This window comes from Gobio gobio, assembly GCF_949357685.1.
Source record: "Gobio gobio genome assembly, chromosome: 17".
NCBI classification, from domain to species: domain Eukaryota; kingdom Metazoa; phylum Chordata; class Actinopteri; order Cypriniformes; family Gobionidae; genus Gobio; species Gobio gobio.
In genome coordinates this window covers 44,082,091-44,099,673 of record NC_137110.1, presented here as the reverse complement: position 1 = coordinate 44,099,673, position 17,583 = coordinate 44,082,091, and positions in this window count along the sequence as shown.

Here is a 17,583-nt window from a genome sequence, read left to right as displayed (position 1 = left end):
GAAATTGTCAGGGTGGGCTTTATACGATGATGGACAGATGATAAACAGTAACGTAAGCATTCACGTCACCAAAGATCGCTTGGGTTGAATTTTTTCTAATCCCAAACAGAGAACTCGTTCGTATATGCATTCACCTTTACTATTTCTCTCAAAAATTATAATCGTGTTGGTAAGTACTCTGTGTATCCTTAAATTCTTTTTACAACACCGGCAAAGATCGTTTACTCTCATCTTCTTCTTCTACTTCTTCCAGCATGTGAGAAATTGAGTTCTGTTGACAACTATGCGTCGCTCTGTTGCTTTGATTTGTTGTTGGTTTATCCAATTGAGGTCTTTCCTGGTTCGGTTGAAACACGCCCCATAATCACAGCCCAATGAAGCAGTTTGAAGCTGGTTTTTAGCATACCAAGAATAGAGACTACTTTGCTGTTATTAGTTCTGTAACTGTTATTTAGTGTTAAATTCGGCCTGTTGGGGTTGGGTTAGGTGGCTTAGGTTTTAGTGTGAGCTTGTTAAGTAAATTGTGTTTTGTATCTATTAATATATTTAAGTATACATTAAACTTGTAATAAATTGTTCAATAAAAAAAATTGTATATAAATAAAATTATATTCTTTAATGTCATCCACCGTCGTTTTGAGGTCGTTTTGTGGAAAAAGTATCGGTTCAGGCACTGTTTAGGCACCGGTACCATTTTAAAAGTACCGGTTTTGCACCGGTATCATAAAAAACCCAAACGATACCCAACCCTACTCCTCAGTGAAAACACATGAAAAAAAGCAGCACCTAAAGGACTCTCAGACTGTGAGAAACAACATTTTTTTGGTCTGATGAACATCAGTTCCAAGCATCATGTCGAGAGGAAACCAGGCGCTGCTCATCACTTGCACAATACCGTCCCAACAGTACAGTGCGGTGGTAGCAGCATCATGCTGTGGGGGTGTTTTTCAGCAGCAGGGACTGTGGGACTCGTCAGGGTAGAAGGATAGCTTGACACAGCAAAATATAGAGTTAGCCTTAATGAAAACCTAGTCCAAAGCATTCAGAACCTTGGACTGGGCAGAAGGTTCACCTTCCAACAGGACAATGATCCTAAGCATACAGCTAAGACAATGCAAGAGTGGCTTATGGACAACTCTGTGAATGTCCTTGAGTGGCCCAGCTATAACCTGGGCTTGAACCCAATCGAACATCCCTGGATAAACCACCGACAGTCCCCATCCAACCTGACAGAGCTTGAGAGGATCTGAGGAGAAGAATGGCAGAAAATCGACAAATGCAAATGTGTAAAGCTTGCCACATCAAAAAGACTTGAGGCTGTAAAGGTGCTTCAACTAAGTACTAAGTTAAGCGTTTGAATACTTATGCAATGTACTATTTCTTTTTTCAAGGATTTTTAACCCTACCTCAAATCTGTCTACTAGGGATACTTTCTCCAGGGTGAAGCAATATTAATTTAATATCACAGTTGCTATATTTCCAAAACCACTTTACATGCTAACACGATAATCTCTACCTCTGCTTTAAAAAAGATCAAACAGCACCTACCTGTGCTAAAGATGGGACAGCATGTGACAGAAGGTAAGTAGAAATATTTAGCTCTCATTTAATTTATAAAGCATTTTTAAGAGCTAGATAGATAGATAGATAGATAGATAGATAGATAGATAGATAGATGATAGATAGATAGATAGATACACAATAAAAGACAAACTAGGGCTTGTAAAACACTTAAATTAATTAACTCAGCGAAACTTTTTAACTAAATATTGTATGTACTGCTTGATTTTAGATTTATTTTATATGAAAAAATGAAATATGCCAGAACAGGGCTTCAAAAATTCTTCTAAATGAAGCTAGTTTAGAGACTAATCAACACTGAAACTAAATATTTCCTACATATAGATTAATTTGATCCTTTTTTCTTTTCTTAAAACAGCTTTGGCGACAGGGTTGAGCTTGACATAGTCGACGTAAGAGTTTGTGTACAAAGTAAGAAAATGTACATAAATAATCACATTTTATTCCCATAAAACAGCAGAAATGACTCAAAATGATGCTACTTCTTGGGTGTCACGTCTGGATTTAACTTTACAGTAGCCTACATACCTCATTCCTCAAGGGCAAGCTGTTTTTCTTTTAATAAATTAATGCAATATTTTATGGTTATACATTATGTTAGGAACAATTTGATGTAATACAGAAGTTCCTTGAATTCGGTAAGTCATAGGACACCAAACTGTATCCTATCCATGGAAAATGCTTTGTGCATTAAAGTATAATATTAGTTTTTCCTACTCAAACACATGACCTTGCTGTTGTTTGTGTTATACTCTACACTAAATCTTGGGTTATTTTTTCTACCCAAATCCTGGGTTGAGCCTTTTGGGTCTTTTTTTTTTTTTTCATTCGTTTTTTCGTGTTTGGGTAGTTTTTGTGTAACCCAGCTCCTGGGTCAGACATAACAACCCAGGGTTTGAGTTATTTATCACAGCACTCGCAGGCTTTTTGCGACCTCTTCAGGAGAGAGCAGTGTAGCGTCAATTTGGTGCATGTCTTCGGTAAAATACAGGTTTGTGTACATTTTTATTTTATCGATAAATTCATTATTGTGATTTATAGTTTAATTTTATGCAAAGCAACATTTGAGTTATAGCCTATGAACCTAAACGAGTGTCGCCCTTGCTAAAAAAGATAAAGAATAAGGATGTTAAAATATGTTCTCAGAACTGCGCACTAAATGTTTATGGACAGGTTATGGAGTCAGTCAAAGCTTGTTTCGGCTATGAGTGAAACACAGGCCGGCGGTCTAAAATTAAAAGTTCCCCCTCTGAACATGATACAAGCTCCAGCACGAGATCCAGCGCTGTTACGGTAGAAAATGGTTGACTACACTTGAATTACTTCTAAATGTTACATTTTTACTTCTAATATTGGTTAAACGAGATTAAATGTAGGCAATATGTATTAAAACAATGTAAAATATGCTATACTGTAAAATATGATCGAAAATAAAGGAATTGTCATGCAAACCAGTGCTTGTGTGGAGTACTTAAAAAAAGTTTAGAGGATTTAAATTAATCCGTAAACATAAATTATTGTATGAAGTAAAAAAAAAAAAAAAGAGCTAGTATTATAGTAAAAATTAATCAACACATTATGCTTGGTTAAGTAAACAACCCAATTTGCTGGGTAAAATTAACCCAACGTGTTCTGTCCTATACTTACCCAGCCCTTGGGTTAAAAACAACCCAAATTGGGTTGTTTTTAACCCAGTGTTTTTTACTGTGTAGCAAAACAAACCAAAACAATATCACAGAGATTTAATAAATGACTTGAGTATTATTGCTATGATGTATATAGGCTATGGATCAGATGCATGCATGTTCTTTGCTTGATTTTCCACTAAACCACAATCAGCAGATGGCAGTCTAACACTGACACACAAACATACAAAACCTTTCTCTTCCCGTCTGTCTCTCTTTCCTCCTTTCTGTTTGCTTAGGGAGGTGGGACACTAGAGATTCATTAAATGTAACTACTACCAGGGCTTAGTGCACAGGGCTCAAATGAAGTGGCACTAATATGGGGATTACATCAACAAATCCACCTTAGCTTTTCTCCCATCATCTCCAAAGAGCCGAACATGTGGCGAGGAAGACGCCAGCAGCGGACACCGTCTTCACTCGCACTCATCGCCTTCAATAAAGAACGATGTTTTCTTTTTGTGTGTCCTTTCACATTGAGTCACGGCCTTTGCATTGAAAAGGATAAATCTATTGAATATCTGGAGGGTTCTTGAGAAAGTGGTGAATAAAAAAACTAACTTTTTTCAAGTATTACAAGGAACTGCGTCATTGGTGGTGAGGTTTTGAGTTGTTAGAAATGTTTCTGAAACAAATTTGTGCGTTAACTCTTTAAGGCCAGTGGGCTAATAGTTCAAACACCCAAACAAACGTTGTTGCTTTAAATGAGTTTTTTTTTGGTATTATGGTCAATAAAGCCATCCTGAAAAAGGGAGGGATGTTTTCACATACAAAATAAATGATTTTGGTTGATTTTCTTTGTCTCAAAAAACACAAAAGGATTTTGAAAGAGAATTTCTGAGTGTAGCGCGGCTTGCTGATAAACAAGCGATTTGCTCGCACACATTCAAAATGAACAACACCGTCATTTCAAGCACTTTGAGGTTATATTTGCGGTGTGTGACTTCAAAACAAAAACACTTATCTTCTTTGGGGTTATTGCAAAGTTGTGAAGGAATTGCGAACGAGGGGTCAGGGTTTGTCTTGGTCGAGCCGTTGATGACGGCCATTGAAAAGTTGTGCATTCATCTTATTATTAATGAAGTGTTTCCATTATTAATTCAAATTCAATAAGTGCCTGTGAACAAAGATCGTGCACATGCAGCTGCTGAGCAAACGCCATTGAGATGAATGTGAATGCTTGCTCTCTCCAAGTATAATAGACCTGCTAGTGTCTATTGATCGGTGCTATCAAAGGGAATTCCACAAATATAGGCATTTCAATTATTGATAGACGTGAAACACATTCCCCGGAGGCATGTTAACTTTTCCTAGTATCCAATTAATCTTTTAGCTGAGTTCAGCTTGAATCGTTTCGCCCAATCCAGATAACAAGATGTTAAGGGGAAAAGAACAACAGAGGAACCTCCCTCAGAGAGAGAGAGATATAACATGGCAACACATCACAAACCTGCGACAGGGCCGGAATTGAACGTCAGATATGTATTGCTCAGACTCTATCGTTTAGACAAAATAACACGGTGTCAAATATGAGCACTTTTCCCCCATTACGAAGAACAAACAGGCATCTAACGCATCCGTGAGCTTGAGCTTTCGCGGATCCAAGGTGTCTGACAATTGCAGTTTGACAGCCGTATTCCTTTGACACTTCATTAATTTTCATTAATTAACGACCGCACATTTTGCGCTATTCGCTCAGCCGACGGGAAATGCGCATGACAAACACAGTGTGCACAGCCCAAAATGCGAGGTCTAATGGAACACAGATCTCAGTTCCGTCAGAGGAGGGCTAATGTTTCAATCAGAAGAGCTTACACCTTTTTCGAAGATCACTGAAAACTGTGAAACATTTCTTTCTTTCACAATGAATCATTTTGGTAAAATTTGCCCGATTTGACGAGATTGCAGGGAGGCCGTCAAAGAAAATAAAAGATGTCTAGATGACATGTTAGCCTCTCCCCAGATTTCTGAATGAAATGAAAATGGCTGTAATAATTACTACTGTCATGCTGAACCCTTTTACATAGCATTGGAAACTGAACCTCCGACACAAGTAGCGCCATCATCTGAGACCTTTTCAGCTTTTATTTCTTTGTCATTTGACTGTACAGTACGTACCTCATTCCTCAATAAAACAAAAATGTAATGAATTAATTCAAAGTTTTATGGTTATACATCATGTTAGGAACAGATAAAAAAGGTCCAAAACTGTCTAACAGGAAAAGTCTGTCCCTTAACATTTGCTGTTTCGAAGTTATATAGATACAAGATATACATATATATATATAATCGTTATATAAGATAACGATTAAATATAATATGATTGAATGTTATATATGTGCACACTACCATTCAATGTTTTTGAAATAAGTCTCTCATTCTCATCAAGGCTGCATTTATTTAACAAAAAGACAGAGTAATAGTGCAAAATATTATTACAATTTAAAAGAACTGTTTTCTATTTGAATATATTTACTAATGTAATTTATTCCTGTGATGCAAAAGCTGAATTTTCACCATCATTACTCTTCAGTCTTCAGTGTCACATGATCCTTCAGAAACCATTCTAATATGCTGATTTATTATCACTGTTTGAAACCGTTTGATTGGCTAATATTTTTTTCTGGAATACAAATGATACTCTGCTCATATGCAAAAAACAAAACAAAAACAAAAACAAAATTAACTAGTGTTATCATTCATTTAATATTTTGAAGTTTACAGGTAGAAACGCCTGAAGAATAAAACAACACTGGCTTGGATATGTCTTGGCTTGAGGCTGATGGATTTGACGGCCTTTTCAGATACTATGGGGTTTCATGTGGAACGTGGGAGGTTAATAAGCAAATAAATTCCAAGTTCATCATGCAAATTTGCCCATCATGACCGCAGCACATTCTTCAAACAGACACCTCCCTCGGAGAGAGAGAGACGCAGACCGATAGTGACAAATGAGCTGCAAGCTTTCACACGAGACTCTTTTCTGATAGCATGAACGGGTAGCAAAGAGCTCTATAACAGTTATAGAGAAAGCTCGCCGTTAGCTTTCCCGAGGGCTAACGGGGGCCGTGCTAACCAGCCAAACCCTAACCCCTTGGCATAGACAACTTGAATGAGAGAGAGAGAGAGAGAGAGAGAGAGAGAGAGAGAGAGAGAGACAGGTTGGTGTTTTTCAGAAAAACAGAGATGACCTCTCTGGTGAGGACAGAGGATGGCTGGGTGTGTACAAATCTGCTCATTCTTCAGTGTTTGGAGTGTGATGTTTACCTCAACAGCTGTGACTTCTGAAGTAATTACTCCGCAATTCTCTTCTGTTCTGCCGGTCTGCCTCGTCCCAGCACACACTGTTCCAAAAACGAGTGAGATTGTTCAACCCCAAATGGAATGTCATAGTGACCAATTTGAAATGCTCTACATTAGTAGAAACAGAGTTTAACAGAGTTTGACAATAGCAAGTTGCTAAGATAATGGTGTGATGCTCCAATAAGCATAAAAATACACTTCTATTAGAAAGTGTAGGGCCGGTAAGATCTTTTAGTGTCTTTGAAACATCCTTCAGAAATTATTAAAATATGCAGATTTGGTGTTCAAGATCATCATGAATTAATTAATTAATTAATAATAATAATAATAATAATAATAATAATAATAATAATTATTATTATTATTATTATTATTATTACTACTATTATCAATAACTATAAATTATCAATGTTAAAAAAAAAATTATGTTTCATTTTTTTGAGTAAACCATAATTATATATATATATATATATATACACTCTCTTAAAGGATTATTAGGAACACCTGTTCAATTTCTCATTAATGCAATTATCTAATCAACCAATCACATGGCAGTTGCTTCAATGGATTTAGGGGTGTGGTCCTGGTCAAGACAATCTCCTGAACTCCAAACTGAATGTCAGAATGGGAAAGAAAGGTGATTTAAGCCATTTTGAGTGTGGCATGGTTGTTGGTGCCAGACGGGCTGGTCTGAGTATTTCACAATCTGCTCAGTTACAGGGATTTTCATGCACAACCATTTCTAGGGTTTACAAAGAATGGTGTGAAAAGGGAAAAACATTCAGTATGCGGCAGTCCTGTGGGTGAAAATGCCTTGTTGATGCTTGAGGTCAGAGGAGAATATGCCGACTGATTCAGAGCAACGTTGACTGAAATAACCACTCGTTACAACCGAGATATGCAGCAAAGCATTTGTGAAGCCACAACATGCACAACCTTGAGGCGGATGGGCTACAACAGCAGAAGACCCCACCGGGTACCACTCATCTCCACTACAAATAGGAAAAAGAGGCTACAATTTGCACGAGCTCACCAAAATTGGACAGTTGAATACTGGAAAAATGTTTCCTGGTCTGATGGCCCCCACAGTCACCAGATCTCAACCCAATTGAGCATCTTTGGGATGTGGTGGAACGGGAGCTTCGTGCCCTGGATGTGCATCCCACAAATCTCCATCAACTGCAAGATGCTATCCTATCAATATGGGCCATCATTTCTAAAGAATGCTTTCAGCACCTTGTTGAATCAGTGCCACGTAGAATAAAGGCAGTTCTGAAGGCGAAAGCGGGTCAAACACAGTATTAGTATGGTGTTCCTAATAATCCTTTAGGTGAGTGTATATACAGTGTATATATATATTAGAATTCACATTTTCTTATTTTATTTATTCTTATCATTTTAGTGTAGAATGAGTAAAGTTGTATGTTGTTAGGATGACAAAGTTAAAAATATTTTTTTTAGGCTGATTACATTTTTAGGCTGCACTTCTTTATCGGTCTAACAGCACTCATCAATGTCAAGATGATTGAGATGGCCAATCAAATCAAAGAAGGCGGGTCTTAATGTCTTACTGTCGCCTCTTTTACGATAGAAATGTTCAGCGACCTGCAGTAATAGACTAGTTCTAGTGATGCAAACCACTCAACTTTTTATGATATAATTTCGCCGTTTTGAATTGAAAATATGCAATTCATGTAATTCATAAATGCATGTGATGATGAGACAAGAAATGTTTGCATTTTCAACATATTAAATATACCAATAAGAGTGAATGTGTACACATTTTAAAATAAACTATTTCCAAAGAGTTTAAATTACTTCAGTACTACAATTAGACCTAGAACTTATTTTACCATTTATTCCCTTAACCCTTAAATGCATGAATGTTTCGCCAATCATTATTACATATTTGGGTCTTTAGCGACCCACTTCTATATCTAACATGGATGTATCTCTACCTGTCACGATGATATAAAATTCTCCTGATATTAGAGTAACAATTGCAGAAGAATAAAAAAAAAACATATTTTGTTATCTTTTGGAGCTTGGAAGGGTTCAGTTTGAGCAGATGTTTTATACACTCATCACTGTCCTCGTCAGAGCTCATTTCCCAGTACATTCAGCATCTGGCTCATATTCACCATCTCAAACACATTCTCAAAACTCTAATTTTCAAAATCAATATTTTGATCGCTGACAGCTTCTTGACCAGATCAAGTGACAGTGACAATAATATTCGATTGCGTTCAGTAGTAAATCGCTGAGCCATATCATGTTTTGCTGATGATTCTTCCAATTCTTTTGTTTTCTGCCTGCGGTAACTATGAGTGAAACGTCCCTTCATCATTGTGTATCAGACATCGCCACCTTTTATATCAGACATCGCCACCTTTAATATCAAGGTGCTTATTCAGTCATCAAAGATTCAATTATTGTTGTGAAGAAAAAATATACTTACACTGTTAAGTTTGGTTCATACTCCACAAGGACAAAGAAATTTGTTTGTTTTCTCGAGGTGGGCAAGAACAAGAACAAAGTTTGTTCTGGCAAGGACATTCCATACCTCACGAAAAAATTGGGTGCCGCACATTTACATTTCTCCGCATTAACCCCGCCCACTTTACATTTCTAACCAATCACACATTAGTTCTCGGACACACCACAAGAAAAAAGTTCTGCTCAGAGGATGTGTCGAGAACAAGCTGCAAGAACTCCCAAACCAGGTCATTTTGTTCTCGCAGCCCTGGGAGCAAGAACTTTTTTCTCGGTTCTTGTTGAGTATGTAATGGCCTTTACACTTTTCGGGTTGTTATCGTCCGTACACAATTTTTACAAAATGATAATGGGAAAACCAAAAAAAAAAAAATATATATATTGTTTGTAATGAAGGGATTGAGGAATACTAAAAGGTTGATGTCTAACTTTAAAAAATGAATGAGGAGGAGGGTAGTGAATGACGTCCCGGGTATGCGTTTAACATAGTCTCACATAGTCATATAGTCAGAGCCCACTCTCAAAGGTCTTTAGCTGTATTCAAAAGATAGACCATTCTGACCTTTGAATGTGAAACAAAACTCAGCAACAGCAGAGGAAGTGGAGCCATTCTTCTCCAGGTTGTGGTCCCTGCTGTCTTTGCCACACTGTTCTTGTTCTAGCGCACTCAATGTTCACTCACAATCTCATTTTTTCTTGGTGTCTTTTGAAAGACCGTCAAATGCTTCAATACAAAAAAAAATCACTATTTGGTGGGAGATTAAATGTGTTGAATGAAATGAGCCCAAACAAAACGCAAATAGAGAATTGCATATTTCAAAGTGATTATCATCCGTGTTCAGCTGCGAAAGGGTAATTGCAATCTTGATTGCACCCCACTGCCGTGTCCTCTTTTTCCGTTAACCTCTGACCCCCGACGATATTTCCCCAATGGAGCCGTCCCTATCGCCAGTCTCTTCAAAAGATAATGTATTCGGATTTCCGACAAGGTGATAACAAAATTACCTGACATTTTCAGATTTATTGCTGTATTTTCTTATTATCGGCAAAGGAATATAGGCAAATGCTGCTCCATAAATCATTTTGAGAGAGAAATGCTCGGCCTACTGTTTGTGTCTCTTTTTTTTTCTCCGGTTGTTCTTTTCTCGATTGGGAAATAAATTGCAGCCTCATTTCAGACGGATGGAAATGAAGAGCTGGCGGCTCGGGCCATGAGGCGCACGTCCCCCTGCGAGCACACGTCGATGGAGAAATTTTCCCAAGCGCAGCTGCAACGTTTTAGGGTCAATACTGATTAACGTTCATTGGCTCTGACGGCTGCTGTTTGGTCTCCTGGAGTTTGTAATATTTGTTCTTTCTTGTGAGGACGCACTTCACCGGTTTCCTGCATTGCCCTGTTTTCTCAGACACGATCCTCTCCCTCCACGTCTCCTTCGGCATCCGCTAGATATGGACTCCGCGGCACGCCGGGTGGGGTTCAAGCAAAGTGGAGCGTTGCTCGCCAAGGAAGGTTTTTCATGTGAAATTGAACAAGAGCATCTTCGGAGGTTAAACCGACGGCATGTTATATTCAGCTCTTATGTAAAAATGCATAAATGGATGTTGACTGCGAGTTGCGGTGACCTTTTACAGACTACCTTGGAGAGGACATGCCTGTAAATATTTATGGCTTGTTGATACCGGGGAAGGTCGTGACATGGAGCTGTGCCTCATCTTGTAGACAAATATGTACTCCCCCCCACCCCGGAGCCCTAGAGCAGGATTTATATAAGACTGCATCCTGGTTTAGCTGCAAATGGGGTGAAGACTTTGTGCATGCCGTAACGGAGCTCAGAGTGCCTCTTTCCTCTAAAGGAGAGTGGACTAGTGCCTGCACTACTCTCATGAAAAAAATAATAAAACACCGTGATGCTATCACGGCACAGTGGTGCATCGGATTTAACTTTGATATACATTGGCCCCTAAAAGTATTTGGACACTTAAGCCACGCTTAAAATGTTGGAATGTCACTAAATAAGAAAACATCAAACCAAGAGTCATCCGCAAACAAATGGCGCTGGACCTTTTCCTAGAACTAACTTCAATTCTCAGAGTCGTTTTTTCCAGTTACTTTTGACTGGTGATTTTAAGTGCATGTATGAAGTCATTTCCCCTCAGGTTCACACAGGAGTACTAGCAGAATAATCATAGTGTAGAGAATCACATTAACAATTGACTCGTTCCACAACCATAAAGTGTCACAATATTTTTTAACAGTACACTGTAAAAAAACAAACAGCTGCTGCCTTAAATTTTTAAAGTACAATCAACTCGGATGTTTAAGTCATTTCAACTTAAATTACATTAAACTGACTTTATTTTACAGTGTCCTTGTTACACGTTACATGTACTTACCATAGTAATAACTTGCTTCATGAAGCTTCGGAGGGTACCGAATCAGCGAGTCGAATCATGATTCGGATCGCGTGTCAAACCGCCAAACTGCTGAAATCACGTGACTTTGGCCCTCCAAACCACTGAATCGACTCACTGATTCGATACGCTCCGAAGCTTCATGCAGCAGTGTTTTGAAATCGGGTATCACAATATAAGTCGTTATTTATTTATTTTTTTGGCGCACCAAAATATTATCGTCGCTTTATAATATTAATATTGAACCACTGTACTCACATGGACTGATTTAAATATGTTTTTTAGAACATTAATAGATCTTGAGGTTGTAAATTGCTTTGCTCCCTGTGGAGGCCTCACTGAGCCTTCGGATTTCAACAAAAATATCTTAATTTGTGCTCCGAAGATGAATGGAGGTCTTACGGGTGTGGAACGGCATGAGGGTGAGTAATAAATTACATTATTTTCATTTTTGGGTGAACTAACCCTTTTAAGCAAAAGCTACATTTTAAAAATGAACGTGAACATCAATTAGTCACTTCTTTACTTCTGCTTTGAGTATCTTGTATCAACATGATAAAGTCAGAGAGAAAGTCTTGCTTACAAAGACTATTCCCAAGGTCTCTGCGCTTAAGCGAGACTATAAACCTCACAGTTTTCTTGTTCTAGGTTGTCTCAAATATGCTGGACACTCTGAAAAGATTCTGGGATCAGGAAAGGCCTTTTGGTCCTTTGCACTTGGAACCTTTATGAGTCATATTATCATGGCTTAATGGAGAGAGGCTGACAGAGACATCAGTGATAGAGCCAAATTACTCCCTTGCCATTTCTAAACTTATCTTGAGGAAAAAAAGTGACCTTCTCTCAGAGGACATGGTGTTTTAAAGTTGATATTATGTTTTAATACCCACAGCAATTAATCACGACACAATGCGCCTGACTTGAAATATTCAGGGATCACTGGTTTGTGGTAAATGCGTGGAAAGGTAACCGAGTTTGTTGGAAATAAGCCATGATGGTATGTGGTGCATCATCAGGCTATTTGCTTCACTGAAAATGCACTTCGTCCATTAGCTGAGATGCAAGGTTATTATGAGGAATTTGAATTGATAATTAGTGGTGCTTGATCATACTTAGGGATTTAAACAACCCCCGAACCATAAGTATTAAACTTCAGCTTGTAATTCATCCCGCACCCGTTAGCAAGTGATTCCTCAAATCATGCAGCCTGTGAATAGAGGTGCGCTATTACTTTTCTAATTGATCAGGGGTGCGTTTCCCGTACAACAACGTAACTCACAGCTGAACTAACATAGTACGTTGCATCGTTGAAGAAATCAACTAGCTAGTCACGACTGTTTCCCAAAACCGCATTGTCGCAAATCTGTCGTTTAACCACGTTGGTTAATGATGTCACGCAGTAATGGAGTAATAACTGCTTTTAATTAATTATTTTGAGATCGAATTCATGCTAGATGTTTTGCTATAAACTATGGACATGGCACCTGAGGACTAATTCTTATTATTCTCAGTTATTTTGCTTTATTTTCAGATTCAAAAAGGCTTCTTCTTAAGTATTAGTGCACGTCCGCACATGCGCAATCTTCAAAAAAGATGCTTTAAATCTCTTGTCAAACTAAAAGACAGAAATGAAATTTGTATGTATTCGAAAGAAAATATATAGTTTGAATGTCATCTTGCTTATTTTGCTCAAGATAAGGATTTATTAAGTCCACATGTCATGCAAACAAGAAACTATGCTTCTAACCACAGGTTGAGAGCTGTCGTTCCAACCACACAAGTTTGCGATGCTGTTTGCGAATGTTCGTTGGAACTATGGTTTCGGGAAACACAGATTGGTTGAACTATGTTGATAACGACGGAACTTGCGACCATAGTTGGCTAACAATGCTTTTGGGAAATGCACCCCAGACTGATTGACAAAATTTCCACAGATTCACATTAAATAAGGAACCCAAGTTACATCTAGAAAACAAAAAAACACTGACGCTGTGTCCGAAATTGTGTACTGTCTGAGTAGTTGCAACATTTGAATTTACTTTGCGACCGTTAAAGTCCCCATTAAATAAAAATCGACGTTTTTTTGTCTTCTAGTATGAATATGTTAGCCTTACTGTTACTGCTGTACTCAAGACCGGTCTTGGTTTTAAGACCATTTTTTGACGGTCTTGGTCTTGTCTCTGTCTCCACCACATTTGTACTCGGTCTTGTCTTGGTCTCAGACTAAGAGGACTCTGGATTTCGTTTCAAGACCAGTCAAGACCACAACTGCTGGGATATTAAAACATTTCCAGTGCCTTGCCTGATTTATTTATTAACATCATTAATGTGATTAGATGTAAAACTTACTGCTTCAGATGCAATCAATAACTAATTTCTTTGATTTATTTATTTTGCCGATTCAGAAATGAATTGGGGATTGTGTCAAAAAGCGTCATCAAAAATTAATACAAATGCTCACAAAATTCAAGATATTGTTGCAAAAAGTTATTTTATGAGATCTGGATTTATAACATGTGATATAATTAACCAATATCACAAGAGCAAGAGAGCTGTTTTCACAAATTTGAGCATGACTGCAGACATGATATTGCTTTAACAAACATTCTATATATATATAAGGAGTGCTGGTCTGGGCTGCGTTTCCCAAAAGCACTGTAAGCTTAAGCTGTTCGTAGAACAATTGCCACCAATGGTCTCTATGATCAACTTAGACTTACGATGCTTTTGGGAAATGCAGCCCTGGTCAGGTCAAACCCTCAAAGTCTTGGTCTTGTCTTGGTCTCAACACACATTACTCTTGGTCTCGACTTGGTCTCGGATTAGGTGGTCTTGACTACAACTCTACTTACTCTTATCTTTAAGCTAGGCTGCTCCAAAACAATGACAACATTTACATCTAGAAGATATAAGCATTCCAAATGGGGGCAGTCGTGGACTAATGGTTAGAGAGTTGGACTTGTAACCCACAGGTTCGAGTCTCAGGTCCGGCATGAATTGTCGGTGGGGGGAAAGAATAACCAGCGCTCTCCTCCACCCTCAATACCACGACTGAGGTGAGACCCTTGAGCAAGGCACCCCCAACTGCTCCCCGCAGCAATATGGCTTCCCACTGCTCTGGGTTTGTGTTCACGGTGTGTGTGTTCACTTGGATGGGTTAAATGCAGAGCACAAAATCCAAGTATGGGCCACCATACTTGGCCACACGTCACTTCACTTCAAACTTAGTCTCTCACTTACTGTTAAAAAGGCCCATTGGGACTTGTATTTTGAAAGTTGTGTCTGAGAGACTTGCTCTGGCAATCAGCCAATGTCAGAGCGCACTGTCTGAGCAGCAGACACTTTGCTCCGCCCATCTCCAGCAGGTGGCATTGATTAATGTTAGTGAATAGCTCAGCATGGCATGAGTGTTTCAAACAGACTCTGTGCTTGCTTCACCTTTGATGTGTGCGTATATAGTATGAAACCACACACATAGACAAACATATGGAACCAGCAATGTGCTGGAAATAAAGAGCAAAGAAATTGAACCCCTATTGCTTCTTCATGTCTCTAACCGGACATCAGTGGTGAACTAGTCCCCAACTGGCAACCCCAAACTGATTGAAATTAACAGTTTACTATATGGTCCTTCGAGCCGGAGACAGAGTTTTCCACAGTTATGGAGAAGCAACCATCAGCTGAAGTCCTTGAGCGGCCCAGGAGACAATCATCTCTTCCAGCACACTTGCAGGATTATGACTTGACTGGTTATAACCTACCTGAACCCTTAACACCACCCAGCTATTCCCGAAATTCACCTTGTGCTCCATCAGCCGAAGAGGATGCCAGCATGGAGACCCCACAGGCAGCAGCATATCATGGTGATTATCACAGTCCACAACGATGGTTTACCACAGATCGGTGGGACCAGCATGTGGAAGCACTACGTGAGGAAAATGCTGATTTAAGGAAACTCCATAGTGACCTGATTACCACAGTTCAGCAGCTGAAGGAGGAAAGAGATGATTTCAAGCAGGTCAACAGTAAGTTCACGTCACAGATGTCTCAACTACAAGCAGAGGTAAAACAGTTGTTAAGTTGGCAAACTCAGCAGCCACAACTCCCTCAAAGATTAACTTCACTTCCTGTACCCGGTCCATCAAAGACCCTAGACCGCCCTAAACCAGTACCAGCCCCACGGAGGCCAAAAGTAACGGGCCCGGGGTCGAATCCAAGCGATGCACAAGCCTCTCATGATACATCACAATGTAGTAGCTCAGTGGAAAGTTGGGGAAGCTCTGAGGATTCAAGCAGTCAAGAAAGTATTTTCTCTTCTGTCGATGATGGCATGAGAAACCTGCACCTGAGCTCAACCAGGCAACAAAAGGTTAACCCCGGTCCACCAACTGGAAGAACGATTAGTAGGAGGCAGGGTGGGGGACATGAAGCCAACATGGTTCCGAGAAGTCATGTCCGATCTCCGCCTCAACAATCTTCCTCCAGAAAACAGCATAAGCTATCATCTAAGAGTAGGAGAAGGCACCACCACTCTCCAAGTTCATTGGTTGACCAAGAAAGAGTATATCGTGGACCTACTCCTACGATTCCCGACCTGATTCACCCAAACCCCAGAGAGTTTGCAAGGCTTAAGATTGCTTTGGAAAACATTCTGCCAGCTGATACCACAGAGCGCTTCAAATTCCATATTCTGCTAGAACATCTGAAGCTTGAGGAAGCACAGCTAATTGCTGAATCATACAGCAGTTCACGTCATCCTTATACCCACACCATGGATGCCCTCAATAAGCAGTATGGCCAGCCACATCAATTGGCGTTACAGCGCATAGTGGAATTGATGGAGGGACCGAGCATCAACACTGGAGACATCAAAACTTTCCGGATGTTTGCTCTGAGGGTGAGATCCTTGGTGGGAATGTTGCGACAATTAGGTAAACCTGGCAAAGTGGAATTAAGATGTGGATCTCATGTGTCCAGACTACTGAGTAAATTGCCACATGATCTGCGAAGCAGTTTCAGAAGATTCATCTATCCCTTGAATGTGAAGATTCCTAACCTCCTTGACTTCTCAGACTGGTTAGAATATGAAATCCAAGTGCAAGAAGATTCCACAAGATATACAAGCCGCTCCGGTAGAGGGTACTCAACCAGATCATCTTGGGACCCACCAAGGAAGGTAAACCCATTCCACAAAGGGACCGAAGTCCTACTCAGCACTGAGAAATACCCTTCTGCACCTCCATCACCTGTCACAGTTAAGACCACAATGGCAAATCCTTACTGTCCTTACTGTGATAACAACAAACACTCTTTGAATAACTGCGCCAATTTCTCTCAACTCTCCAAATCTCAGAGGCAAAATTGGATAAAGGGGCACAACAGATGCTGGCGCTGTGGACGGGGCCATAGATCATCAGAGTGTAACCTCAAGATGCGCTGCAAATCATGTAATGGCCGCCACTTGCTTGTTCTTCATGAGGTTAATGTAAGGAACAAGGACAAAGTAGTGGAAGGAGAGGATTCATCTGCAAACCCTATCATGGGGGAGGCCGCCAACGATGTATTATTCATTGACAAGCCCCTAGGAAGCCAGAAGGTACTGTTGAAAATGTGTAAAGTCATTCTGAGAAATGGAGATCGATCCATAAATGCTTATGCCATTCTTGATGATGGCTCAGAAAGGAGCATCTTGTTGCACGCTGCAGCTAACCAGCTGAAATTGAAAGGGAAGCCAGAGGACCTGCCCCTGCGCACAGTCAGGCAAGAGTTAAAGGTCCTGCATGGGGCGGCTGTTTCCTTCAACCTTTCACCAGCCTGTCAACCAAACAAGGTATATCCAATCAGTGGAGCTTTCACTGCATCAGAGCTGGGGCTTGGAGTACATTGTCATCCTGTTAAGGCTCTACGGGAAAGGTACCGTCACCTTAAAGGACTTCCCCTCCAAAACATTGAAGCAGCTCATTGCTCAGTTTTGCTCATTGGATCAGACTGCCCTCATTTAATTACCCCAGTTGAACCGGTTCGCTTGGGACCACCAGGTGGTCCTGCTGCAATTAGAACTCTCCTTGGATGGACTTTACAAGGACCAGTTCAAGCTTTGCAACATCGC